This window comes from Dendrobates tinctorius, unplaced genomic scaffold (assembly GCF_039654945.1).
Source record: "Dendrobates tinctorius isolate UK_male_01 unplaced genomic scaffold, ASM3965494v1 ptg000046l, whole genome shotgun sequence".
Lineage (NCBI taxonomy): Eukaryota > Metazoa > Chordata > Amphibia > Anura > Dendrobatidae > Dendrobates > Dendrobates tinctorius.
In genome coordinates this window covers 57,199,474-57,227,187 of record NW_027361714.1, presented here as the reverse complement: position 1 = coordinate 57,227,187, position 27,714 = coordinate 57,199,474, and the positions used below count along the sequence as shown (strand labels likewise).

General features: G+C 48.5%; 1 long non-coding RNA gene across 1 annotated transcript; it reads right to left on the bottom strand.

Annotated features, from left to right (window-relative positions):
• Positions 1-3,534: 3,534 nt before the first annotated feature.
• LOC141089475 (uncharacterized) lies at positions 3,535-8,046 on the bottom strand. Its single transcript, XR_012232301.1, has 3 exons — positions 7,472-8,046; positions 3,948-4,377; positions 3,535-3,875 (listed from the first exon to the last, which is right to left on the bottom strand). It is a non-coding gene; the product is annotated as an uncharacterized lncRNA (long non-coding RNA).
• Between the last annotated feature and the right edge of the window lie 19,668 nt (positions 8,047-27,714).

Genomic DNA, 27,714 nt, shown 5'->3' with positions numbered 1-27,714 from the left:
TTCACCCGTGGCGTTTTTTCCACACTGTACCTGGAATTGAGGGAGAATCCGGACAAGTTCTTCAACTACGTGCGCATGCGGATGGAATTCTTTGAGATATTGGTGGATCGTGTTGGAGAACAAATCCGGAGAAGGGACACCTACATGCGGTTTTCTATATCACCGGCGGAGCGTTTGATGGTGACCCTTCGGTAAGTTATCTACCTTTTAAAATGTTTCAGATTCTGCAGGCTTTTATTGTTATGTTATGGCTTGTAGTTTGTATTAATTTTACTTTTTTTCCCTTTTTTTAAGATTCCTGGCAACTGGAGAATCCTTCACCTCCCTCCATTTCCAGTTCCGGATTGGGATTTCCACTATTGCTGGAATTGTACAACAGACCTGCCGGGCATTATGGGATTCTCTACAGGAGGAATACATCCCAGAGCCAACACAGGAGAGGTGGCTGGAGATTGCAGAGAAGTTTCAAGATATCTGCCAGTTTCCAAACTGCATCGGTGCCATGGATGGCAAGCATATCAGGATTGTGAAACCCATGGGATCTGGTTCACAATTTTACAACTATAAAAAATACTTTTCCATTGTGCTAATGGCCATTTCGGATGCAAACTGCAAATTCATTGCCGTGGACATTGGTGCATACGGTCGTTCTAACGACTCACAGGTATTCAAGAGTTCCACCATGGGCCGTCGCTTGTATGGAGACAATTTTAACTTCCCACCTCCAAGACCACTCCCTGGAACAACAGGCCCACCAATGCCTTTTGTGTGCGTTGGCGACGATGCTTTTCAACTTTCAAAACACCTACTGAAGCCATATGGTAGTCGTGGATTAACACACCAGAAAAGAATCTATAACTATCGGTTAACCAGAGCGCGCAGAGTGGTGGAGTGCGCGTTTGGAATTTTAACTGCAAAATGGAGAGTCCTGTTAACGGCCATGAAAATGAAAACAGAGACTGTGGATGAGGTGGTAAAGGCCTGTGTAATCCTGCACAATTTTGTCCTTTCAAAGGAACCAGTTTCCATCGATGACAATGTGTATGAAACCACCTTGTGGGATTATGAGCAGCAAACTTTTCGGAGTACTGGTTCAGTGGCAAGAATTAGGGATACCTTTGCAGATTATTTTGTTACACCAGAGGGACAAGTGGACTGGCAATATCACATGATATAATTTTCTTCTTACCAATTGTGAGTAATTTTTTTTTTTTTTTTTTTATCTGAAATTTTACCAAGTGTTTGCTTTGCACAAGCATTGTGTTTTACCATGTGATTTGGTTAATTTTACACTTTGCAGTGTTAACAATTGTTGGGTACCAAGCGTAAAGTTATCCAAGTGTTGTGTACCAAGCGTAAAGTTACCAAGTGTTGTGTACCAAGCGTTTTACACTTTGAAATGTTCACAAGTGTTGGTTATCAAATGTTGTGCTACCAAGTGTTTTTTTGTACCTTGTACACCACCGGTGTACTGTGAAATATTACCCAGGGTTGTGTGTTGTGTTAACAAGTGTTGTGTTTACCTTTTACACCACTGGTGTAATTTGAATAAAGAAGCAAAAAATAAACATCACAATAAAGTTTTTTGAAAAAAAACAGTTTATTTCTGACAATTTGTATTAACTGTATTTTTTTTTTTAAATTTTTTTTCTTAACTTTTTTTGTAACTTTTTTTGGTATTACCTTTTTGGTAACTTTTTTTTGGTATAATATTACCTTTTTTAATTTTTTTTGGTATATTACTTTTTTAATTTTTTTTTGGTATATTACAACAGAAAAATTACAAACTATGATACTGTTGGGTGGAGATAGTATTGGAGGGGGGGTTAACAGGGTTGACCACATCGAGGGGGGTAGGGGACTGGGGAGGGAGTTGGTGAGGACCAGAAGTGGAAGGGGGGTTTAACACATGTGGTTGGGACGGGAGTGGATGGACAGACGAGGTTTGTGGGTACATTGAAGGTGTATGTGGGGGTGGGTATGGCGAGGGCATTGGGGTATAATGCAATGGGGAAGGTAGGTACTGGGAAGAATGGAATGGGGAACTAGAGAAAGGAGAGGGAGTGGTAGGAGGAGGGACGGCTGTGTGATTGATGGTGGTGGAAGGATGGACGGGGGGAGGATGGACTGTGGAAGGATAGACAGGGGGAGGATGGACTGTGGAAGGATAGACAGGGGGAGGATGGACTGTGGAAGGATAGACAGGGGGAGGAAGAGATGCTTCAGCAAGCACTTCCACTAGAGCATTCTGACAGGCTTGCATCACACGCATCTGCTGGTGAGTACTTAAACCTTCCATTTGCCGGACAACAGATTGAAAAAAGGTATGTCTCGGTGTCTGGTTTGATTCTAAACTCATCTGTTCCATGTATCTTCTGAGTTCCATGATACTTTGATTGATCATGGTCAACCCAGAAGATAACCGTTGTCCATAAGTGTGGAAACCGTGTTGAACAGTTGAGTTTAGACTCAAACAGTCAGACAAGGTCATCCTTTCCTGACTCCTCAGACGCTGCCGGCCAGAACCAAAAGTTGGTCGAGATGTTGCGGCAGTGTCTGAGGGGTGGGGAACAGGGAACAAGTCGTCACCAGCAGCTTCATGTGATGAAGTCTGCCCTGCTGCTCCAGTGCTGGTGGAGGGGATAGAGGGATCAGACAAGAGGGTAGGTACAGAGGGGTCGGATACCTCGATGTGGTCACCGGGGGCGGTCTCACTAGGGATCACTCCAGAGGGACGCAACTCTGATGCAGACTCCCGAGTGCTGCAGATGGTGCTAAAAAAAAAAAAAGAAGAAAAAAAGTATATTAAAAATATTGATATTTAATTTAAGTCTGCTGAAAAAAAAATTGGTTAAACATTTCTACTACAGGAATTGTTTGGGGAATATTTACCTTCTGCACGCCATTGTAGATCGCAGGAACGCCAGGGCTTGGTAGTTTTTGTACTGGGGTCCCCGGCGTCCTCCCGACGATCCACTCGGGGTCTGAATCTCTTTGTTGTAGTCCCTCTTGAAGCGATCCCGGAGCGACCGCCACCGTGTGATAACCCTGTCACCTGTGAAGCAAAAAAAAAAAAAAAAGGTTTAGTATTCAACACTTCACATGCTGGAAATATAAGTTACTGAAGTTGTAATACTTACGCACAAAATCCCTGGCCCTCGCATTGAGTTCCTCCCAGTTGTCAATAACTGAAGAACAGACTTCATCCCAGAGCCGTCGTGTGGTTGGTTGGTCGGCATGAAGACGGTTTGCCATGTTCCACAGCGGCTCCCGGATTTCCACCTCATGGATGAGGTCATCACTATCAATAATGACACCCTCCTCCTGATGTCTGCGGGGAGCACGCTGTGAAACCTGTGAAGATAAAAAACAAAACAAAAAGCAAAAAATTACATTATATTCAAACACATGATGTTCATTTAAACAATTATCAAAATAGGGTTACTTACCGTTTGCCGACCACCAGAGGCATCACCTTGACGACCCTGGGATGTCCTGGGAGTCACTCTAGTGCGGGCACCAGATTCTGAAGACTGTGGGAAAAAAAAAAAAAAATGTTTGGATGGATGCAGTTATGGTGTGCACTGTGATGAATGTTTGTGTTGGGTGTAGCATTATGTATCTGTGTATGTGCTAAACTTACAATCTGCGCACCCCCTCCGTGTGTCTCTCCACCCTGCACGTCTCCTCCTGGAAGCTCCTCTGAATCAGCTTCCTGTTAAAACATAATAGGATAGTGTTTTTAACCACAAAAAAATTATTTTAAATAAAAAATAAACAAAATTTTTTTTACCTCAGCTCGCTGATGATGTGAGGGGGAGCTTTCAGGAGAAGACATTACGGCTTGGGGCAGCTGTGTTGCTTCCTGAACTGATCTGCAAGTATAAACACACTTGTTAAGCTACTATACAAAGTATCATAATAAGCTTTCAGGCTTTTATACTTACAGGGAAAATGTTTGGCTGGCAGTATCTGCTTCGGCCTGGCTGGCAGTCTCTGTTGCGGTCTGGCTGGGCCTCTCTGCTGCAGCCTGGCTGGCAGTCTCTGTTGCGGTCTGGCTGGGCCTCTCTGCTGCAGCCTGGCTGGCTCTCTCTGCTGCTACCCTGCTGGTAGTGCTTGAAGTGATCTGCAAGTATAAAGAGACTTGTTAAGCTACTATACAAAGGATCATAATAAGCTTTCAGGTCTTTATACTTACAGGGAAACTAATGGTTGCCTGTACGCCGCGGTGTGGCTGTTCCTCTCTGCTGCGGTCAGGGTTGTTTCTGCTGCGGTCTGACCGGTCATGTCTGCTGCGTTGATCCCTGCTGCGGTCTGAATCTCTGCTACGGTTGGGCTGGCCGTGTCTGCCGGTATGGTGGCGCTTCATTGTGTGAACTGAAAGAAAATGATATGAAAGTTTAAAAAAAAAAAAAAAAAAAAACCACATTTTGTATGTGTAATTCCCTGAAACTAATTATACGCAATTTTAAGTGTTTGCATGTCTACATTCCCTTATCTCAGAGTGTAACCAGTGATTGAAGGTGTCTAATATTTTGTGTAAACCTACTTTCTTTGTGTTTTGTAACTGAGTGTAACCAGTAATTGAAGGTGTGTAATTGCTGTGTATACCAGTTTGCATTCCCTGAAACTCTCACCGAGAGTGTAACCAGTGATTAAAGGTCTCACCGTGTAACCAGTGATTGAAGGCGTGTAGTGTGTAATTGCTGTGTATACCAGTGTTTGCATTCCCTGAAACTCTCAACAGAGTACGTAACCAGTGATTGAAGGTGTTTAATTTCTGTGTATACCCACTGTGTTTGCATGGTTTTGAATTCCCTGAAACTCAGTTGTGTATACCCATTTTTTCATGGTATGTTGCAATCTCACTTTTAACCACACTTGTATACCAGAACACTTCAATTACCTTTATGGTAACTTAATTTTACCTTTTTTAAAATGATACAAAGTAGATTTTTTCAAAACAATTTATTTATTTTTTTTTTTATTATTTTTTTTTTTTCCAAAAAATAGGAGCTACTCTGCTCTTTATTTTAAATACCACAATACATGAAAAATAAAAAAACGCAAACACGCATAACACACAGCCAGGCTACACACTCCAGGTGTCTTGCAGGTGGAAGATTTGCAGCGGAGTTTGAAATTCTATCAGTCAGGCTGGTGTTTGATGTCTGGTTCGGTTTCTTCAGTGTGGCTGTTGCCAGATGTCTGGGCACAAACCACATACAATACCATTTAGGCCGGTTTCACATTTGCACTTTATAGCGCAGCGATGGCCTGCACACGTCCGCCACAAATCCCCACCTACTACTGCACATGAATGCTTGCGATCTGCGCACCCTATCTTTATCATAGGGTGCACAGATGGTGCGCTGGCAGGATTTTACAGTGTGCTGCGCACTTTTGAAGGTGTGCCGTGCGCGCCAAAATGCAACATGCTGCGTTTGGCGCGCAAGGGCACACCTTCAAAAGTGCGCAGCACATGGTAAAATCCTGCCAGCGCACCATCTACGCACCCTATGATAAAGATAGGGTGCGCAGATCGCAAGCATTCATGTGCGCTAGTAGGCGGGGATTTGTGGCGGACGTGTGCAGGCCATCGCTGCGCTATAAAGTGCAAATGTGAAACCGGCCTAAATGGTATTGTATGTGGTGTTATTGGGCACAGACATCTACATTAAAACACCAGCCTGACTGATACAGTCAGGCTGGTGTTTGATGTAGATGTCTGTGCCCAATAACACCACATACAATACCATTTAGGCCGGTTTCACATTTGCACTTTATAGCGCAGCTATTTCCTGCACACGTCCGCCACTAATCCCCACCTACTAGCGCACATGAACGCTTGCAATCTGCGCACCCCATACTAAAGATAGGGTGTGCAGATCGCAAGCGTCCATGTGTGCTAGTAGGCGGTGATGACCAGATGGGACGGGGATTAGTGGTGGACGTGTGCAGGTTATCCCTGCGCTATAAAGTGCAAATATGAAACCAGCCTTTACACCACACAATCACAGCAAGAAATACAATATTAAAGTTGTATGAAAATAACATGCAGTACACATGCAACAGAAAAAAAAAAAAAAATGCAACACACACACACACACGCTCCAGGGGTCTTGCAGGTGGTAGACTTGCAGCTGTGCAGACAGGTTTTATAGCTCTAGTTGAATCTTCTGTCAGGCAGGCTGGAGTCTGATATCTTGCTTGGAGTATTCAATGTTGCTGGTGCCGGATTGTCTGGGCCCAATTACACCACATACAATACACCACTCAATCGCAGCAATCACAGCATAAAAAATACAATATAATTACAGTTGTATGAAAATAAAAAGCAGTACACATGCAACAGAAAAAAAAAAAAAAAAAATGGAAAGAAAAAAAAAAAAAAAAATGCACACACAGGCCACACACATACACACACACGCTCCAGGGGTCTTGCAGGTGGTAGACTTGCAGATGGGCAGACAGGTTTTATAGCTCTAGTTGAATCTTCTGTCAGGCAGGCTGGAGTCGGATATCTTGCTTGGAGTATTCAGTGTTGCTGGTGCCGGATTGTCTGGGCCCAATTACACCACATACAATACACCACTCAATCGCAGCAATCACAGCATAAAAAATACAATATAATTACAGTTGTATGAAAATAAAAAGCAGTACACATGCAACAGAAAAAAAAAAAAAAAAATGGAAAGAAAAAAAAAAAAAAAATGCACACACAGGCCACACACATACACACACACGCTCCAGGGGTCTTGCAGGTGGTAGACTTGCAGATGGGCAGACAGGTTTTATAGCTCTAGTTGAATCTTCTGTCAGGCAGGCTGGAGTCGGATATCTTGCTTGGAGTATTCAGTGTTGCTGGTGCCGGATTGTCTGGGCCCAATTACACCACATACAATACACCACTCAATCGCAGCAATCACAGCATAAAAAATACAATATAATTACAGTTGTATGAAAATAAAAAGCAGTACACATGCAACAGAAAAAAAAAAAAAAAATGGAAAGAAAAAAAAAAAAAAAAATGCACACACAGGCCACACACATACACACACACGCTCCAGGGGTCTTGCAGGTGGTAGACTTGCAGATGGGCAGACAGGTTTTATAGCTCTAGTTGAATCTTCTGTCAGGCAGGCTGGAGTCGGATATCTTGCTTGGAGTATTCAGTGTTGCTGGTGCCGGATTGTCTGGGCCCAATTACACCACATACCATACACCACTCAATCGCAGCAATCACAGCATAAAAAATACAATATAATTACAGTTGTATGAAAATAAAATGCAGTACACAAGCAACAGAAAAAAAAAATATAAGAAAAAAAAAAAAACAGACATGCAACACTCACAGACCACACACACACACACACACACACACACACACACACACACACACACACACACACACACACACACACGCTACACACTTGCAGGCCATACACAGAAATGTCATAGGTATACTCACACTTGGTAAAGCTGGTACTGGCAGGCCTCTTGATAGCTGTGGCTGCAGGCTTGGTGGGTGTCTGGCAGGCTGGGTGGTCTGGCAGGCTTGGTGGCTGTCTTGCAGGCTTGGTGGTGGTCTGGCTGGCTTGCTGTCTGGCTGCTACTGCATGTCTGGGCCCAATTAGCCCATCTTATATAGTTTTGGGACTGTCTGGAAAAGTATCTTTTTTTCTGGGCATGCGCAGTGCGATTTTGCGGATCCTGCCGGCGGATTCCGCAAAATCGCGGATCCCGGCGGATCCGCCGCCCATAGGGCCCCATTCTACCGCATGGCTGATGACGGCGGATCCGCCGTCATCCGCCATTTTGACGGCGAAAAAAAACGTTACATTCTCCGTCCCCCTCAGACAGAATCCGCAAAGAATTTTGCGGATCCGCCGAATATCGGACGCAACGGACGACCATCCGTCAAAATCCGCCACTAATGTATCCCAATGGGGAAATTGGCGGATCCGCAACAAGAAAAAGCGGATCCGCCAATTTCAAATTTTGGCGGATTGTGACTGATGGCAAAAAACTGAAGTGTGAAAGAGGCCTTAGCTGTAGTAGTATACATGTTGTATATCTGGCCACATGTCCCTGTTCCAAGATATATGTGGGGTTGACTTCACGTCAGCTCCGCATTTGTGTAAGGGAACATGCAAGGGATATTTCAAATGCCCACAAAGTTGACGATGTAGGTACCCTCAAAACCCTCCCTAGGCATTTTCGCATGATGCATAACAGTGATCCTATGGGATTAAAAGTCATTGGTATCGATCAAGTGCATTGTGGTAGTAGGGGTGGTAACATCAAGCACCTTTTAGCGCAAACCGAGTGTAAATGGATTGTGGAACTGGACTCAATGACCCCTTTGGGGTTGAATGAAAAATTGAGCTTTGCTCCATTTTTATGAGGACCCTTGTTTTACCTTGTCGTTCTTTGTGCTCCAATTGTTTTTAAATATGATTTTATTTATTTTATTTTAATATTATTTTTATTACTTTATTATTATTATTAAAAAATTTTTTTTTCCTTTTTTTTCCTTTTATTATTATTTTATTATTTTTAATTAATTATGGTTTTCACATTTATTTTTTTTAGGATTTATTTTCTAGTTCTTTTTTGGTGTTTATGTGGGAGAATGCAGTTGGAGAAATTTGCAAATTTATATTACATTTCATTCCACTGAAGATACAAGCAGGAGACTGATGAAGAAATGAATATGAAATGAAAAGAGGAGAAAGAATGCGCTGGTGGCCGTTTTAATAAATGAAATATTGAATCTAATATCTTTTATATTGTGGTGTTCACAATTATGTTGCGTATTGCACTATTTTTATTGTTATGATTGTATATTATATACATAAATTTTTGTACACTTATTATGTCATATATTATCATATTATTTTTCATATTCACTTTGTGGCACTTATATATTAATTCAGTGTTATTATATTTATATTATTTATATATGGCTGTAAATTTACTATACAGCATGTAATTTATGCATCACATGTTTTAGTTGATGGATAATTATTTTTGTGTATATCACATTATTATTGGCACTTTGCATTTTTAGCACATATTTTAATAAGGATCTGAATAATTGTGGATAAGTGGCCACCAGTGCACTTATTTATTTTCTATATTTTATGTGGTCAAGTGATGTTTTGCAAATATATTGCATGGAGATTATGCTGTTAGTTTTAAATTAAATATTGCGGTATGTGCGGATATATTAAATGATAGCTTCATTGAATCTTTCTGCTTGTGACATGGTTGTTTTCTCCAGGGAAACACTATCTTCGGCTTCATAATTAGAGTTGAGCGATACCAGCCGATACTTGAAAATATCGGATCGGAATGGATCGGCCGATCTTTAAAAAAAGTATCGGTATCGCCGATTCCGATACCGGGAACCAATGCAAGTCAATGGGGCCAAAATATCGGAATGGGAATGTGGACAGAGCAGGCGACATTGCCGGACACACATCAGGAGATTAAATGACCGGACTGAACACCTGTAACACAGGAACAAGTGTGGATTGTGCAGACGCCACTTCGGAGCTGTAACTGGCAGGGTTGGAGGACAGGGGAAATACGAGAGACAGTGGAGCCACAGGCCTAATTGGAGCACGGTTAAAAATCAGTAGTGGTACGACTGTGTAGGCAGCAGGAGACTTTGCCATCCACACAGCAGGGGATCAGCTGACATTACTGAACCCCACTGAGACACGGGAGCAAGTATCTCTTTCCGTGTGGACGGCACTTCCGAACTACAACTGGCTGTGTTGAAGCCCAGGAAATAGGAGGGTGTAGGCAGAGGCCTACTGTATTTTGAATGAGTTTACAGCAGGAGAGACTGCCATCCACACAGCAGGGGATCAGCTGACGTTACTGAACCCCACTGAGACACGGGAGCAAGTATCTCTTTCCGTGTGGACGGCACTTCCGAACTACAACTGGCTGTGTTGAAGCCCAGGAAATAGGAGGGTGTAGGCAGAGGCCTACTGTATTTTGAATGAGGTGACAGCAGGAGAGACTGCCATCCACACAGCAGGGGATCAGCTGACATTACTGAACCCCACTGAGACACGGGAGCAAGTATCTCTTTCCGTGTGGACGGCACTTCCGAACTACAACTGGCTGTGTTGAAGCCCAGGAAATAGGAGGGTGTAGGCAGAGGCCTACTGTATTTTGAATGAGTTTACAGCAGGAGAGACTGCCATCCACACAGCAGGGGATCAGCTGACGTTACTGAACCCCACTGAGACACGGGAGCAAGTATCTCTTTCCGTGTGGACGGCACTTCCGAACTACAACTGGCTGTGTTGAAGCCCAGGAAATAGGAGGGTGTAGGCAGAGGCCTACTGTATTTTGAATGAGGTGACAGCAGGAGAGACTGCCATCCACACAGCAGGGGATCAGCTGACATTACTGAACCCCACTGAGACACGGGAGCAAGTATCTCTTTCCGTGTGGACGGCACTTCCGAACTACAACTGGCTGTGTTGAAGCCCAGGAAATAGGAGGGTGTAGGCAGAGGCCTACTGTATTTTGAATGAGTTTACAGCAGGAGAGACTGCCATCCACACAGCAGGGGATCAGCTGACGTTACTGAACCCCACTGAGACACGGGAGCAAGTATCTCTTTCCGTGTGGACGGCACTTCCGAACTTCAACTGGCTGTGTTGAAGCCCAGGAAATAGGAGGGTGTAGGCAGAGGCCTACTGTATTTTGAATGAGGTGACAGCAGGAGAGACTGCCATCCACACAGCAGGGGATCAGCTGACGTTACTGAACCCCACTGAGACACGGGAGCAAGTATCTCTTTCCGTGTGGACGGCACTTCCGAACTACAACTGGCTGTGTTGAAGCCCAGGAAATAGGAGGGTGTAGGCAGAGGCCTACTGTATTTTGAATGAGGTGACAGCAGGAGAGACTGCCATCCACACAGCAGGGGATCAGCTGACGTTACTGAACCCCACTGAGACACGGGAGCAAGTATCTCTTTCCGTGTGGACGGCACTTCCGAACTACAACTGGCTGTGTTGAAGCCCAGGAAATAGGAGGGTGTAGGCAGAGGCCTACTGTATTTTGAATGAGGTGACAGCAGGAGAGACTGCCATCCACACAGCAGGGGATCAGCTGACATTACTGAACCCCACTGAGACACGGGAGCAAGTATCTCTTTCCGTGTGGACGGCACTTCCGAACTACAACTGGCTGTGTTGAAGCCCAGGAAATAGGAGGGTGTAGGCAGAGGCCTACTGTATTTTGAATGAGGTGACAGCAGGAGAGACTGCCATCCACACAGCAGGGGATCAGCTGACGTTACTGAACCCCACTGAGACACGGGAGCAAGTATCTCTTTCCGTGTGGACGGCACTTCCGAACTACAACTGGCTGTGTTGAAGCCCAGGAAATAGGAGGGTGTAGGCAGAGGCCTACTGTATTTTGAATGAGGTGACAGCAGGAGAGACTGCCATCCACACAGCAGGGGATCAGCTGACGTTACTGAACCCCACTGAGACACGGGAGCAAGTATCTCTTTCCGTGTGGACGGCACTTCCGAACTACAACTGGCTGTGTTGAAGCCCAGGAAATAGGAGGGTGTAGGCAGAGGCTACTGTATTTTGAATGAGGTGACAGCAGGAGAGACTGCCATCCACACAGCAGGGGATCAGCTGACATTACTGAACCCCACTGAGACACGGGAGCAAGTATCTCTTTCCGTGTGGACGGCACTTCCGAACTACAACTGGCTGTGTTGAAGCCCAGGAAATAGGAGGGTGTAGGCAGAGGCCTACTGTATTTTGAATGAGTTTACAGCAGGAGAGACTGCCATCCACACAGCAGGGGATCAGCTGACGTTACTGAACCCCACTGAGACACGGGAGCAAGTATCTCTTTCCGTGTGGACGGCACTTCCGAACTACAACTGGCTGTGTTGAAGCCCAGGAAATAGGAGGGTGTAGGCAGAGGCCTACTGTATTTTGAATGAGGTGACAGCAGGAGAGACTGCCATCCACACAGCAGGGGATCAGCTGACGTTACTGAACCCCACTGAGACACGGGAGCAAGTATCTCTTTCCGTGTGGACGGCACTTCCGAACTACAACTGGCTGTGTTGAAGCCCAGGAAATAGGAGGGTGTAGGCAGAGGCCTACTGTATTTTGAATGAGGTGACAGCAGGAGAGACTGCCATCCACACAGCAGGGGATCAGCTGACGTTACTGAACCCCACTGAGACACGGGAGCAAGTATCTCTTTCCGTGTGGACGGCACTTCCGAACTACAACTGGCTGTGTTGAAGCCCAGGAAATAGGAGGGTGTAGGCAGAGGCCTACTGTATTTTGAATGAGGTGACAGCAGGAGAGACTGCCATCCACACAGCAGGGGATCAGCTGACATTACTGAACCCCACTGAGACACGGGAGCAAGTATCTCTTTCCGTGTGGACGGCACTTCCGAACTACAACTGGCTGTGTTGAAGCCCAGGAAATAGGAGGGTGTAGGCAGAGGCCTACTGTATTTTGAATGAGGTGACAGCAGGAGAGACTGCCATCCACACAGCAGGGGATCAGCTGACGTTACTGAACCCCACTGAGACACGGGAGCAAGTATCTCTTTCCGTGTGGACGGCACTTCCGAACTACAACTGGCTGTGTTGAAGCCCAGGAAATAGGAGGGTGTAGGCAGAGGCCTACTGTATTTTGAATGAGGTGACAGCAGGAGAGACTGCCATCCACACAGCAGGGGATCAGCTGACGTTACTGAACCCCACTGAGACACGGGAGCAAGTATCTCTTTCCGTGTGGACGGCACTTCCGAACTACAACTGGCTGTGTTGAAGCCCAGGAAATAGGAGGGTGTAGGCAGAGGCCTACTGTCTTTGTAATGCGGAGACAGCAGGAGAGACTGCCATCTCCACAGCAGGGGATCAGCTGGCAATGATGAACCCCACTAACACTTGAACGAATGTGTTTGGCTCTGTGGAGACGACACTTCTGAACACCAACTGACGCTGTTGGAGCCCAGGATTAGGCGAGGAGCAGGCTGTGGCCTACTGGATTTTGGCACGTGAAGGCAGCAGGAGACTTGCCATCTCCACAGCAGGGGAACAGCTGGCAGTGCTGAACCCCACTAACACTCTAACGAATGTGTTTGGCTCTGTGGAGACGACACTTCTGAACACCAACTGATGCTGTTGGAGCCCAGGATTAGGCGAGGAGCAGGCTGGGGCCTACTGGATTTTGGCAGGTGAAGGCAGCAGGAGACTTGCCATCTCCACAGCAGGGGAACAGCTGGCAGTGCTGAACCCCACTAACACTCTAACGAAGGTGTTTGGCTCTGTGGAGACGACACTTCTGAACACCAACTGACGCTGTTGGAGCCCAGGATTAGGCGAGGAGCAGGCTGGGGCCTACTGGATTTTGGCAGGTGAAGGCAGCAGGAGACTTGCCATCTCCACAGCAGGGGAACAGCTGGCAGTGCTGAACCCCACTAACACTCTAACGAATGTGTTTGGCTCTGTGGAGACGACACTTCTGAACACCAACTGACGCTGTTGGAGCCCAGGATTAGGCGAGGAGCAGGCTGTGGCCTACTGGATTTTGGCAGGTGAAGGCAGCAGGAGACTTGCCATCTCCACAGCAGGGGAACAGCTGGCAGTGCTGAACCCCACTAACACTCTAACGAAGGTGTTTGGCTCTGTGGAGACGACACTTCTGAACACCAACTGACGCTGTTGGAGCCCAGGATTAGGCGAGGAGCAGGCTGTGGCCTACTGGATTTTGGCACGTGAAGGCAGCAGGAGACTTGCCATCTCCACAGCAGGGGAACAGCTGGCAGTGCTGAACCCCACTAACACTCTAACGAAGGTGTTTGGCTCTGTGGAGACGACACTTCTGAACACCAACTGACGCTGTTGGAGCCCAGGATTAGGCGAGGAGCAGGCTGGGGCCTACTGGATTTTGGCAGGTGAAGGCAGCAGGAGACTTGCCATCTCCACAGCAGGGGAACAGCTGGCAGTGCTGAACCCCACTAACACGCTAACGAATGTGTTTGGCTCTGTGGAGACGACACTTCTGAACACCAACTGACGCTGTTGGAGCCCAGGATTAGGCGAGGAGCAGGCTGGGGCCTACTGGATTTTGGCAGGTGAAGGCAGCAGGAGACTTGCCATCTCCACAGCAGGGGAACAGCTGGCAGTGCTGAACCCCACTAACACTCTAACGAAGGTGTTTGGCTCTGTGGAGACGACACTTCTGAACACCAACTGACGCTGTTGGAGCCCAGGATTAGGCGAGGAGCAGGCTGTGGCCTACTGGATTTTGGCACGTGAAGGCAGCAGGAGACTTGCCATCTCCACAGCAGGGGAACAGCTGGCAGTGCTGAACCCCACTAACACTCTAACGAAGGTGTTTGGCTCTGTGGAGACGACACTTCTGAACACCAACTGACGCTGTTGGAGCCCAGGATTAGGCGAGGAGCAGGCTGGGGCCTACTGGATTTTGGCAGGTGAAGGCAGCAGGAGACTTGCCATCTCCACAGCAGGGGAACAGCTGGCAGTGCTGAACCCCACTAACACTCTAACGAATGTGTTTGGCTCTGTGGAGACGACACTTCTGAACACCAACTGACGCTGTTGGAGCCCAGGATTAGGCGAGGAGCAGGCTGTGGCCTACTGGATTTTGGCAGGTGAAGGCAGCAGGAGACTTGCCATCTCCACAGCAGGGGAACAGCTGGCAGTGCTGAACCCCACTAACACTCTAACGAATGTGTTTGGCTCTGTGGAGACGACACTTCTGAACACCAACTGACGCTGTTGGAGCCCAGGATTAGGCGAGGAGCAGGCTGGGGCCTACTGGATTTTGGCAGGTGAAGGCAGCAGGAGACTTGCCATCTCCACAGCAGGGGAACAGCTGGCAGTGCTGAACCCCACTAACACTCTAACGAAGGTGTTTGGCTCTGTGGAGATGACACTTCTGAACACCAACTGAAGCTGTTGGAGCCCAGGATTACGCATGCCGCATGCAGAGGCCAATGGGCAGCGGTTTTTATGGAGGTTGTGGACTACTACTGATTCTAACCATGCTCCACTTAGGCCTCTGGCTCCACTGTCTCTACTATTTACCCTGGCCTCCAACCCCGCCAGCTACATCTCTGAAGTGGCGTCAGCACAATCTACACTTGTTCCTGTGTTACTGGTGCTCAGTCCCGTCAGTTGATCCCCTGATGTTTGTCCGGCAAGTTCGCCAGCTCTGTCCTCATTCCCACTACTGGTTATGGGAATGTGGACAGAGCAGGAGACCTTGCCGGACACACATCAGGGGATAAACTGATGGGACTGAGCCACAGGAACACAGGAACAAGTGTAGATTGTGCTGACGCCACTTCAGAGATGTAGATGGCGGGGTTGGAGGTCAGGGGAAATAGTAGAGACAGTGGAGCCAGAGACCTAAGTTGGGCACGGTTAAAAATCAGTAGTGGTTTGAATGTTGATGGAGCTGGTGACTTTGCCGTCCACACAGCAGGGGATCAGCTGGCATTACTGAACCCCACTAACACAGGAGCTAGTGTGTTTCTCTGTGCAGACGACACATCTGAGCGACAACTGGCTGTGTTGAAGCAAAGGGATTATAGTTCAGGTGGTAGAAAAATGAACACACCAGCAGACCTGGATACAGTTGCCAACCACTAATTTAGTCTGTAAGAGGAATGGCAAAGTCTTTGGAGATCCAGGCCTTGTTCATTTTCAGAAAAGTCAGCCGGTCAACATTATCGGAAGATAGTCGCGTGCGACGGTCTGTTAGTACACCACCTGCGGCACTAAAGACACGTTCCGATAATACACTGGCAGCAGGGCAAGCCAGCACCTCCAATGCATACTGGCTAAGCTCTGGCCATGTATCCAGCTTAGAGACCCAAAACTTGAAGGGGGAAGAGCCATCTGGGAGTACAGCGACAGGGCAAGACATGTAGTCTGACACCATCTGACGGAAGCGTTGCCTCCTTCTGACTCGAGGCGTCGCTGATGGTGTAGACAATTGTGGTGGACACACAAAACTTTGCCACATTTGGGCCATAGTGGTCTTGCCTTGTGCTGCGGCGCTGCCTCTGCTCCCTCTTTGTGCAGAGTTTCCTCCACTGCCTCGACGCACAGAGCTGCTTTGTAAAGCACTAGCAACAATGCTGTCGGGTGGAATGGAAAACATTATGGACTGCACCAGTGACTCTTCGTACTCCCGCATTTTACGCTCCCGGTTCAACGTTGGTATGAGCCTTTGTACGCTGTCCCGGTAGCGAGGATCTAGGAGGGTGTACACCCAATAATCAGCCGAGACGAGAATGTGGGCGATGCGGCGGTCGTTTCTCAGGCACTGCAGCATGAAATCAACCATGTGCTGCAGACTCCCAACTGCCAAAGAACCGCTGTCCCCTGTTTGAGGCGTGACCTCGGCCTGCTCTGCATCACCCCACCCTCGCTGTACATACTGAGTAGAGGTTTGTGTACCTCCCTCCTCTGGAGAGATGTCTTCCTCCTCCATCGACTCCTCCTCATCCTCCTCACAAAGTGTCCCCTGCCTAGGCCTTTGTGAGGAAACACGTAGCGCAGACTGTCCAGAAGGAGATGGCATTTGGGACTCCTCATCCTCCACCTCTTCTGAAACCTCATCCCTTAGTGCTTGCAGTGTTTGTTGAAGCAGGCAGATAAGGGGGACAGTCATGCTGACTAGTGCATCATCTGCACTTGCCATCCGCGTGGATTCATCGAAGGCACGCAAAACGAGGCAGATGTCCTTCATAGAGGCCCACTCAATGGTGCTGAAGTGTGAACGGCGCACAGTGCGACTTGTTTGCGCCTGATGCAGCTGGTACTCCATGACTGCTGCCTGCTGCTCACACAACCGCTCCAACATATGTAACGTTGAATTCCACCGGGTGGGTAGGTCACATATGATGCGATGTTCCGGAAGGCCAAATCGTCGCTGCAGAGCAGCGAGGCGCGATCTTGCCGTGCTGGAACGTCGCAAGTGAGCGCACTCTATGCGGACCTTGTGCAACAGTGCAGCAAGATCCGGATAGTCCCTCAGAAAGCTCTGCACGACCAAGTTAAGAACATGTGCCAGACATGGGATGTGTGTGAGGTTGCCTAGGCCAAGAGCTGCCACCAGATTTCGGCCATTGTCACACACTACCAAGCCCGGCTGGAGATTCGCTGGCCCAAACCACACATCGCTCTCCAGCTTGATAGCATTCCAGAGCTCCTGCGCTGTGTGGCTTCGATTCCCCAAAGAAATTAATTTGAGTACAGCCTGTTGACGTTTGGCCACGGCTGTGCTCATATCGGTCGTAACAGGCTCCTGCTCTGCTGTTTCTGAGGAACTTGAGTAGGAGGAGGAGTCTATGTGTACAGACTGGAGTCCTGCAATCCGTGGCGTTGGAAGAACACGTACAGCGCCACTCTCCAGATCCGTACCCGGCTCCACAACATTGACCCAGTGGGCAGTGAGGGAAAGGTATCGTCCCTGTCCATGGTTACTGGTCCACGCATCGGTGGTCAGGTGGACCTTGCTACTAACGGCGTTTAGTAGCGCATGTTTTATTTTGCCCTCAACATGTTTCTGCAGGGCAGGGACGGCTCGCCTGCTGAAATAAAAGCGGCTGGGCACGTTGTATTGGGGGACTGCCAATGCCATTAAGTCCCGGAAGGTGTCAGTGTCCACCAGCCTGAATGACAGCATTTCAACTGCCAGAAGTTTGGCAATGCCAGCATTCAGAGACTGTGCTCGGGGATGGTTTGCCGAGTAAGGGCGCCTTTTATCCCATGCCTGTGCTACCGATGGCTGTGATGGATGGGAACGTGCTGCTATGGGTGTAATCTGACAGGGTCTCCGGACAACAGTGGCAGAGGTTCTTCCTTGGCGATCCTGTGAGGAAGCCGAACCAGCAGTGTGTGAGCTGGAGGAAGAGGGCCCAACACGAACTGAAGAGGTGGTAGGTGGTGCTGTACGTTGGCCTACGTCTTCAGGGTGTCTCTGCAACTCCAACTCGTGCTTGGTGCGCACATGTTTCCACATATTTGTGGTATTGAGGTTGCTGACATTTCTCCCTCTTTTGACTCTCTGATGACACAGCTTGCATTTGACAAAGCAAATGTCATCTGCAACTGTGTCAAAAAAGGACCACGCACTGCAACTCTTGTGAGCGCCCGGTTTGCCTTTGGAAGGAGGAATGCTCCTAACGGGTGTCGAAGTGGAGGGTACAGGCAACCAAGTCTTCCCCCTCCCTCTGCCTCCTGTTTTGGCCGGTAGGGGAATCTCTTCCTCCGAGCTGCTCCCACCACCTTCCTGTTGCTCACGCCATGATGGGTCAAGGACCTCATCATCTTCCCTCCCCTCTTCAAACAGCTGCTTCTCGGGGTTGTCTCGCCAGCACCGTACGCACCAGAAAGTGGCAACTGAGTCTCGTCATCATCTGATGCGTACTGAGGTGTGCTGACCATAGGCACTGGCCCACTCGCCTCTTCAGATTCAGAGGGACAAAGAAGTTGCGCATCACTGCATACTCCCTCTTCTTCACATTCAGGAATGCTGCTTGGCTGGCCCCCTCTTTCCAAGCCAACAGATTCCGAGAACAGAAGTAGAGACTGTGATGGCTCCTGTCCATGTCTCTCTGACTGCCTGGGCACTTTGGCAGGTGGTGAAGAGACAGATGGTTGCTCTTCGGTGCTCTGACCCTGAGAGGATGCGGAAGTAATTGAAGTCGATGCGTTAGCTGCCATCCATCCGACAACGGCTTCAATTTGTTCCTCCCGCAGCAGTGGGGTACGTTGAGGTCCTACAAAGCTGCGCATAAAGGACTGTTGCCTGCTAAAACTGGGGGATGCTGATCCACTGGTGCCCGCAGCAGGCCCAGAATCCCCACGTCCTCTACCTGTAGAATCCCCACGTCCTCTCCCTGCAGAATCCCCACGTCCTCTCCCTGCTGAAACTCCACGCCCACGCCCACGCGCCTTACTCCCTGCCTTCTTCATCTTGCAAGACTGCTTAAGATAGGCAAAAAAGTACAAAGGGGGGCCTTAGTGTGCTTATTCCTGAACAGCTGGTTACAGGTACAAGAAACACTAATTTTATGAAGTGTGTGTGTGTGTGGACTAGACTTTAATAGGAGCTGATGTGGCCTACACAAGTTCAAAATGTAGTGTTTGGTGAACTTTTTTTGTGGTTTCTTTGTTGGAAACAAACTCAAAGTATGTGAACAAAGAATTGAAACTGATAGTATCACCAACTTTTTGGAGCTATTACAATGCAGGCAGGTAACCTACAATGCAAAAGATGAGGCTCCAAAAAAATTGGGTAATACTAATCTGGCTGCGCCGGCAGGGCACAAGCCAGAAAAAAAGGCTCCTCTATCTACTCCTATATAGTGTTTGCAACCAACCAATGTTGATGGATACGGATGGATGCACACTAATAGGAGAAGAAAAAATGAGCTGCACTCAAAGACAAATATGTGTGAGGCAGTGACGCACGTTGAGCGTCCTACAACCAGACGTAGCTACAGGACACTCTACTCAGCGTGAGCTGCACTCACACACAGTCAGAGGCCTCTCAGACAGCCGTCAACAGTGCAGCTAAGTGGGCACTGGCACTGACAGGCTGCAGAAAGGCTCCGCTGTGTACTCCTTTATAGTGTTTGCAACCACCGTAGATGGAGACGGATGGATGCACACTAATAGAAGAAAAAATGAGCTGCACTCAAATAAAAATATGTGTGAGGCACTGACGCACGCTGAGCGTCCTACAGCCAGACGTAGCTGCAGGACACACTACTCAGCGTGAGCTGCACTCACACACAGTCAGAGACCTCTCAGACAGCCGTGAACAGTGCAGCAAAGTGGACACTAGCACTGAAAGGCTGCAGAAAGGCTCCGCTGTCTACTACTAGTGTTTGCAACCAACGTATATGGATACGGATGGAAGCACACTAGATTGAAATTATGTAAAAAATGCAGCTCAAAAAATAAAAGATGTATGAGGCAGCAGTGATCACACTGGGTGGCCTACAGCCTGACGTGGCTGCAGGACCCACTCCACAGCGTGAGCTGCACTCACACAGCCCTTGCAGACAGCTGTGAACACTGCTGCTAGGGCAAAGAAGGCTACAGTGGTGGTTTATGTAGCCTGGGTAAAGCACTAGATGTTTGGTGGAATCGCTATTTCTAACTGTCCCTCACAGTCTTCTACAGCAGCCTGTCCCTAACTGAATTCACAGCAGAGTGACCAGAAATGGCGGCTGCGGTGGCTTTTATAGTGCATCATGACATCATTTCGGCAGCCAATCACAGCCATGCCAATAGTTAACATGCCTACATGCCTAACAGGATGTGCCCACACTTCGGAGGATTCCCATTGGCTTAATCAAAGCAAGCAGGCTCATAGCATGATGGGAACTTCCTATTCCGATTCCGATTCCGGAATCCGATATGACAAAAGTATCGGAATTAAGTATCGGAATTCCGATACCGCTAATATCGTCCGATACCCGATACTTGCGGTATCGGAATGCTCAACACTATTCATAATACTCAGCGCGCATGTCAAACTGACGTCAAAAGGAGATTTCCCCATGACGTGCGCGCTCGGTGAATGCTGGGTGATGGTGGGCATCCTCTGGCGATGATGTCGGGACGCATGCGCAATAGAAACATACCACCCGATCATGTTCACTATAATAGACCGGTAAAAAAGTGTAATTACGTATCCCTTTTGATAAAGCCAGAAGCAAAACGCGCGTCAAGGGTGACACGTGGTTCCAGAGCAACCAGGCACCATACTATATGGGTAAACACTTGGGAGTATTTGTTTAATTTTTTTTTTTTTAGCATTATTGTTGGTAGCGCACTGTGGCCAGTCCCTGTACACACGCAAAGCCATTGAATTTAACTTTTTTATTTTATTATTTTTTTATTTTTTATTTATGGTCACTGGTTTTTGTGGTAACACTGGATATAAATATATATACATATTTTTTTGGTGCCATTAAAGATATTAGTTGCCTGTAAAATTGCTCTGGGCACACATTATATTACCTAGGGTTATATGTTATTTGTATTTTTTATCATTGCACACATGTATTTGTAATTAATAAATAAATATATATTTTACATGATTTTATGTATAGAACTCCTTTTTCATTTTAATGAAGGTTAGATCATCAACATTTTTGGTCGACAGACGAGTCCTTTTTTCTGTCAGGATTGATCCAGCAGCACTGAAGACTCTTTCGAATAGCACACTAGCAGCAGGGCAAGCGAGCTCCTGTAAGGCATATTGTGCCAATTCAAGCCAGGTGTCCAGTTTACAGGCCCAATAGTCAAAGGGGAATGACCTGTGAGGGAGAACATCGATATGGGACGAGAAGTAGTTTGTAACCATAGTTGACAACTGCTGTCTCCTGTCACTTTCAATCGATGCAGTATTACCAGTCATGTGAGCGGTACTTCAAAAATCAGTCCACAACATGGTCATGAAACCCCTGTGTCCAACGCCACTTCGGCTGTGTGCACCACGAACACCTCTTCCATGTTGCACCCTACGGCTCGTGGGAGAACCATCACCGCCGCTGTGTGCTGGGAATGCCTCAAACAAACGGTTTACCAGAGTTGCTTGTTTGTTAGCCAATATTAGCTCTAGGTTCTCCTGTGGCATGTTTTGGAATTTGCCTTTATAGCGTGGATCCAGGATGCTGGCCAACCAGTAGTCGTCATCGTTCATCATTTTGGCAATGCGGGGGTCCCTTTTTAGGATCTGCAAGGCGTAATCACACAAGTGGGCCAATGTTCCAGGTGTCAATGATGCACTATGAGTGCTGGGTGGAGGAGCACTTTCTGGCAAATCAGCATCCCTCCAGTCATGCACAAACCCTGTACCTGAACTGGCCACGCCAACATTTTCTCTTGCCCCCTGAGAAGCATCCTCCTCCCCAAAATAATCATCCCCATCATCCTCCTCCTTCTCCTCTTCCTGTTCTTCCTCCACCTTGTCCACAAGACTTCCCTGACCAGAAAATGGCTGACTGTCATCAAGGCTTCCCTCCTCCTCTTCCTCCTCGGCTGCAGACGCCTGCTCCTTAATGTGCGTCAAAGTTTGCATGAGCAGACGCATAAGTGGGATGCTCATGCTTATGATGGCGTCGTCTGCGCTTACCAGTCGTGTGCATTCCTCACAACACTGAAGGACCTTACAGAGGTTTTTCAGCTTCGACCACTGCACACCCGACAACTCCATGTCTGCCCTCAAAGTGCCTGGCCGTGTATCCTCCCACAAATGCAATACAGCCTGCCTCTGTTCGCACAGCCTCTCAACCATGTGCAGGGTGGAGTTCCACCTTGTTGCAACATCGATAATTAGGCGGTGCTTGGGAAGTTGGAGCCATCGCTGCAGCTTCTGCATACGACTGGAGTGTATGGGCGACCGGCGGATGTGCGAGCACAGTCTTTGGACCTTCTGGAGCAGACCTGTTAACTCAGGAAAATTATTGAGGAAGCACTGCACCACCAGGTTCAAGGTGTGAGCCAGGCAAGGTATGTGTCTGAGTTTTGAAAGGGCTATGGCTGCCACAAAATTCTGGCCGTTATCACTAACTACCTTGCCTGCCTCAAGATGTAGACTGCCCAGCCATGACTCAGTTTGTCGCTGCAAGTAGTCGGCCAGTACCTCCGTGGTGTGTCTGTTGTCACTCAAACACATCATCTTTAACACAGCCTGCTGACGCTTACCACTAGCTGTTCGATAGTGGGACACCTCGTGTGCAACACTGGCAGCTGCAGATGGAGTGCTTGTGCGACTGTGCTCTGTGGACGAGCTTTTGCTTCTGGAGGAGGGTCGAAGGCCTACAGCCAACTGTTTCCTATACCATGGGCTAGGCAGCACTGTCCCACCGCCGCTGTCCCCTGTGGACCCTGCATCCACCACATTAACCCAGTGTGCAGTGATGGACACGTAACGGCCCTGGCCATGCCTACTGGACCATGCATCTGTTGTGAGGTGCACCTTTCCACTCACTGATTGCTTGATTGCATGGACAATGCGGTCTTTCACATGCAGGTGGAGGGCTGGGATGGCTTTTCAAGAAAAGTGCCGACTGGGTAGGTCATAGCATGGTACTGCGTAGGCCATGAGTTCGCGGAAAGCTTTGCTTTCAACCAACCGGTAGGGCATCATCTCTAACGAGATTAGTTTGGCAATGTGGGCATTCAAACACTGTGTACGCAGATGAGAGGATGAGTACTTTCTTGTCTTACTGAGAGTCTCTGGTAGGGTGAGCTGGATTTGAGAGCTGCATATGGTGGAACTAGCGGTGGACATGGTGGACTGAGAGAGGGTTAGTGATGGTGTTGGTGGTCTTGCTGATGGCCTAGATTCAGTCTTTCATAGCAATAACATTGTGATTCCCTGACTGCTTTTGCCTTGCGACGACATCTCAACATTTGCTGCTGGTGGTGTGCTAACCGGTGGGCTTACAGTGGGGGAAGCGATGTAGCGTTGCTGACTACCTTCATTCGGAGCATGTGCACATGCGGTATGTGAGATTTGGTAGTCCGTCCACGCTTGCAAGTGCATGGTGGTTAAATGTCTAAGCATGCAACTGGTATTCAAATTTCTCAGATTTTTCCCTCGGCTAAAGGTTTTTGCGCACTTCTTACAGATAACCTTTGCCTGATCATTAGGATTTTGTTCAAAAAAGTGCCACACTGCACTCTTCCTACTATGGAAGACATTTTGAGGCCTTGCACGCTGTACTAATTTGACCATCTGGCCAAGCTGTCCTGCAACTCTTTGGGTTTTTGTAAACCGTTTTTGGACTGCTACGGGCCAGCCAGATAACAGCTGTTGCGATGTCAATGTCTGCTGCGGATCCTCCTCCTCCTCTTCTGAGCTATTGGCAGCGGCACCCTCTTCCCCCAATGGATGCCAATCTGGGTCAACAACTGGGTCATCCATCACCTCCTCTTCAATTTCATGTGCACCTTCCTCTGTGTCACCGTGTAAGGTGGTATAGTATGCGGGAAGGGGCACCTGAGTTTCATCAGGGTCAGATTCTGGCTCAGTACACTGCGAGGACAATGTAGTGCTCTGAGTGAATGTACCAGCAGAAATATCTAGCAGTGGCTGTGCATCAGTGCACTCCATGTCCGACTCATCTTGGACTGGGGAATTCACGATTTGACTTGATAACCCAGGCATGGTATGTGAAAAGAGCTCTATGGAGTAATCTGTAGTGTGGCCTGCTGCATCCTTCACTTTTGGTAGGGGTGAAGGACACAAGGAAAGGTGTTATTTCTGACCAGGAGCCTCCACTGAAAACTCAGTGCTTTTATTTTTTCAAACATAAGAAGAGTAGGCGATAAAGCTGGAGGCTGTGTCAGCAATGTAAGCCAAAACTTGTTCCTGAAGCTCCGGCTTTAAAAGCGGTTTACCTACTCCCAGAAAAGGGAGCCTTCGAGGCCTTGTGGAGCCAGACGATGACGCAGGCTCAACACCTCCTGCCTTAGGTGCTATTGTGCTTTTGCCACTAGCAGCAGATGCACCACCACCCCTACCACCATCAGTACCAGCTGGCAACCCCCGCCCACTTCCACGGCCTCTTCCACCATACTTCCTCATTTTTGGAAAAATGTGCCCAAAATACCACCAGCTATATGGTACTGTAAAAGAAGGTACAAGGTCCAATATAGATTACACTTCAATTTAACAGGCTGAAATTGGCTGGTGTATGACAAAGTACAAGGTGTATATAGTATTGGGGAGAATTGGAAGCGCCCTAGAGATTTTAGGAGGCTGAACTATTATCTCAGGCCCACTATAGATTACACCTCAATTTAACAGGCTGAAATTGGCTGGTGTATGACAAAGTACAAGGTGTATATAGTATTGGGGAGAATTTGAATCTCCCTAGAGATTTTAGGAGGCTGAACTATTATCTCAGGCCCACTATAGATTACACTTCAATTTAACAGGCTGAAATTGGCTGGTGTATGACAAAGTACAAGGTGTATATAGTATTGGGGAGAATTGGAAGCTCCCAAGAGATTTTAGGAGGCTGACAATGATGCTCTCAGTCCAAGTATGGCAGCAGGCAGCCTAATAAACAGGACTGCTGCACACAAAATTGTGGAAAAATGTACGTTTGGTATCTGTGCAGAAAAGAGGAAGAAATGTATTTTTGCTTTTAAAAAAGCAGTTTGCACAGCAATGTGCAAACAGCAATGCAGCTATCAGGGAGCCTTATTGTTAGGGTCGGCGGAACGCACCAGATATAAATAATAGGAGGCGCGTTCGCCGCCCGGGGTCCACCGTGCGGTAGGTGACAAGACCGCTGCTGGACAACGGCAGATACGCTAGGAGTGCGATACAGCGCTCGGGTTAACGTCACCCGAGAGCCTGAGGGCGGACTCTGTTGAGTCACAGAGACGCCTGAATATACAATAGACGTGAAGGCTGAACCTGTTAGCTGCACAGGTCAGCCGACGTGTGGCATCGCAGCCGCGAACACCAAAAGCTGCTGCTACTGCAGCGCGGCCGTAACCGAAGCCGCTAAGCGACGGTGCCGGAGGAGCCGGGCGCCGACAGACGCTAGTGTAGGTGAGGAAGGCTCAGTGGCGTGTAGCTTGCCACAATCTGGAGCTGACTAACCCAACATACTGTCACCATTCGTAATATCCAAGGGAAGGGGTTTCATAATAAGTCAGTCACCAGTCCATGCATCCATCACCATACACACACAGCATAATATGCTACACTAGCGCATGGCCGAGCCGCCATGCGGGCTTTTTATAGCCATGCGCTTCCGGGACCTTCCAGTACTATAGGAAGGACCAATCAGATCCGACATAGGACCTGCACATGTGACCCCTGCTCTCCACTGAGAGGACAAGTTGCTGGCATGCCCAGTAGCACGGCACGAGGACTTAGCCTCAGGAGCAGTTCCCTGCAAAGCAGGTTGCGCTACCATTGCTGCACCAGAGGTGGCAGCAACATCCAGGCTCACAGAACGAGTCTGCGGGGAATCCCTGGTTTGCCGAGATTGCTGAGCAGGAGTCCAAGCGGTTGGAGGAGAATGGGAGACCGCAGGATGTCTGGCTCTGGATTCCCGCTGTGCAGTGCCAGGAGTCTGACGCCTAACATTACCCCCCTCCTAGGGCCCCCCCCTCTGAGCCTCACTGCGCTCAGAGGCCGCGATCAGGAGCGGTGCATGAATGTTTTCCACCGGCTCCCAGGTCCAAGCCTCGGGACCATGACCCTTCCAGTCCACCAAATAAAATTTTTTGCCACGGACAAACCTGCACCCCACGATGGCGTTAACCTCAAACTCATCAGACGATAAGTCTGATGACCCGGCAGATGACTCAGAAAACCGGACCATGTGAACTGGTTTGAGGAGGGACACATGGAACACGTCCGAAATGGCCAAATGTGGAGGAAGAGCCAGGCGGTAGACCACCGAGCTAAGTCACTCGAGGACCTTGAATGGTCCAATGTATCGCGGTGCGAACTTGGGAGACTCAACCCGCAGTTTAATGTTTCGGGTGGAGAGCCATACCATGTCACCAGGGGAGAAGCTTGGCGCGGGCCGCCGATGCGTGTCGGCGGACGCCCTCATCCTTTCTTTAGATGCCCGGATAGCATCCTGAGTGCGATCCCAAATGTCCCGGGCCTCCACTACCCAGTCTGCCACCCTGGAGTCGGTGGAGGACACTGGCATCGGGACAGGGACACGTGGATGTTGACCATAGTTTAGAAGAAAGGGCGTCTGACCAGTGGAATCGGCCACCGCATTGTTGAGGGCAAATTCAGCCCAAGGTAGCAAGGATGCCCAGTCATCCTGCCTGGCAGAGACAAAATGCCGTAAATAGGTGACCAAGGTCTGATTGGCTCTCTCGACGAAGCCATTCGTCTCGGGATGGTAAGCGGAGGATAGATTTAGCTCGATGCTGAGTAAACTGCAGAGCTCTCTCCAAAACCGAGACGCAAACTGGGGACCACGGTCACTCACGATTTTGTCCGGAATGCCATGCAAACGGAATACGTGTTTAATGAACAAGGTGGCCAGACCTCGAGCGGAAGGCAGGCGTGCGAGTGGCACCAGATGCACCATTTTGGAAAAATGGTCGGTGACCACCCAGATGACCGTACTGCCACCAGACTTGGGCAGGCCAACTATGAAGTCCATGCCAACCATCTCCCAAGGTCTATCCGCCACTGGCAGGGGAAACAACAGCCCCGCCGGCCTCTGTCTAGAGGGTCTGTTCCGAGCACACGAAACACACGCTTGCACGTACTCCTTGACATCTCGAGCCATATGTGGCCACCAATATGACCTTGCCAGGAGTTCGACGGTCCGTTTTTTACCAAAATGGCCACCCACTCTGGAGGCATGTGCCCAGGCAAGGACCTCCGGCCGTAGCTGAGGAGGCACCAAGGTCTTGCCCGGTGGTACCACCTCGAGGGCAACTGGAGCCACGGTCGTAAAACTCTCCGGCGGGAGAATTAACCGAGGCTCAGCTTCTCCTTCTTCCGCTGAGACCACTGAACGTGAGAGAGCATCCGCACGGATGTTCTTCTCTCCAGAGAGGTAGTGGAGGGTGAAGCGGAATCGTGAGAAGAAGAGCGACCACCTGGCCTGACGGGAATTCAGGCGTTGGGCCGT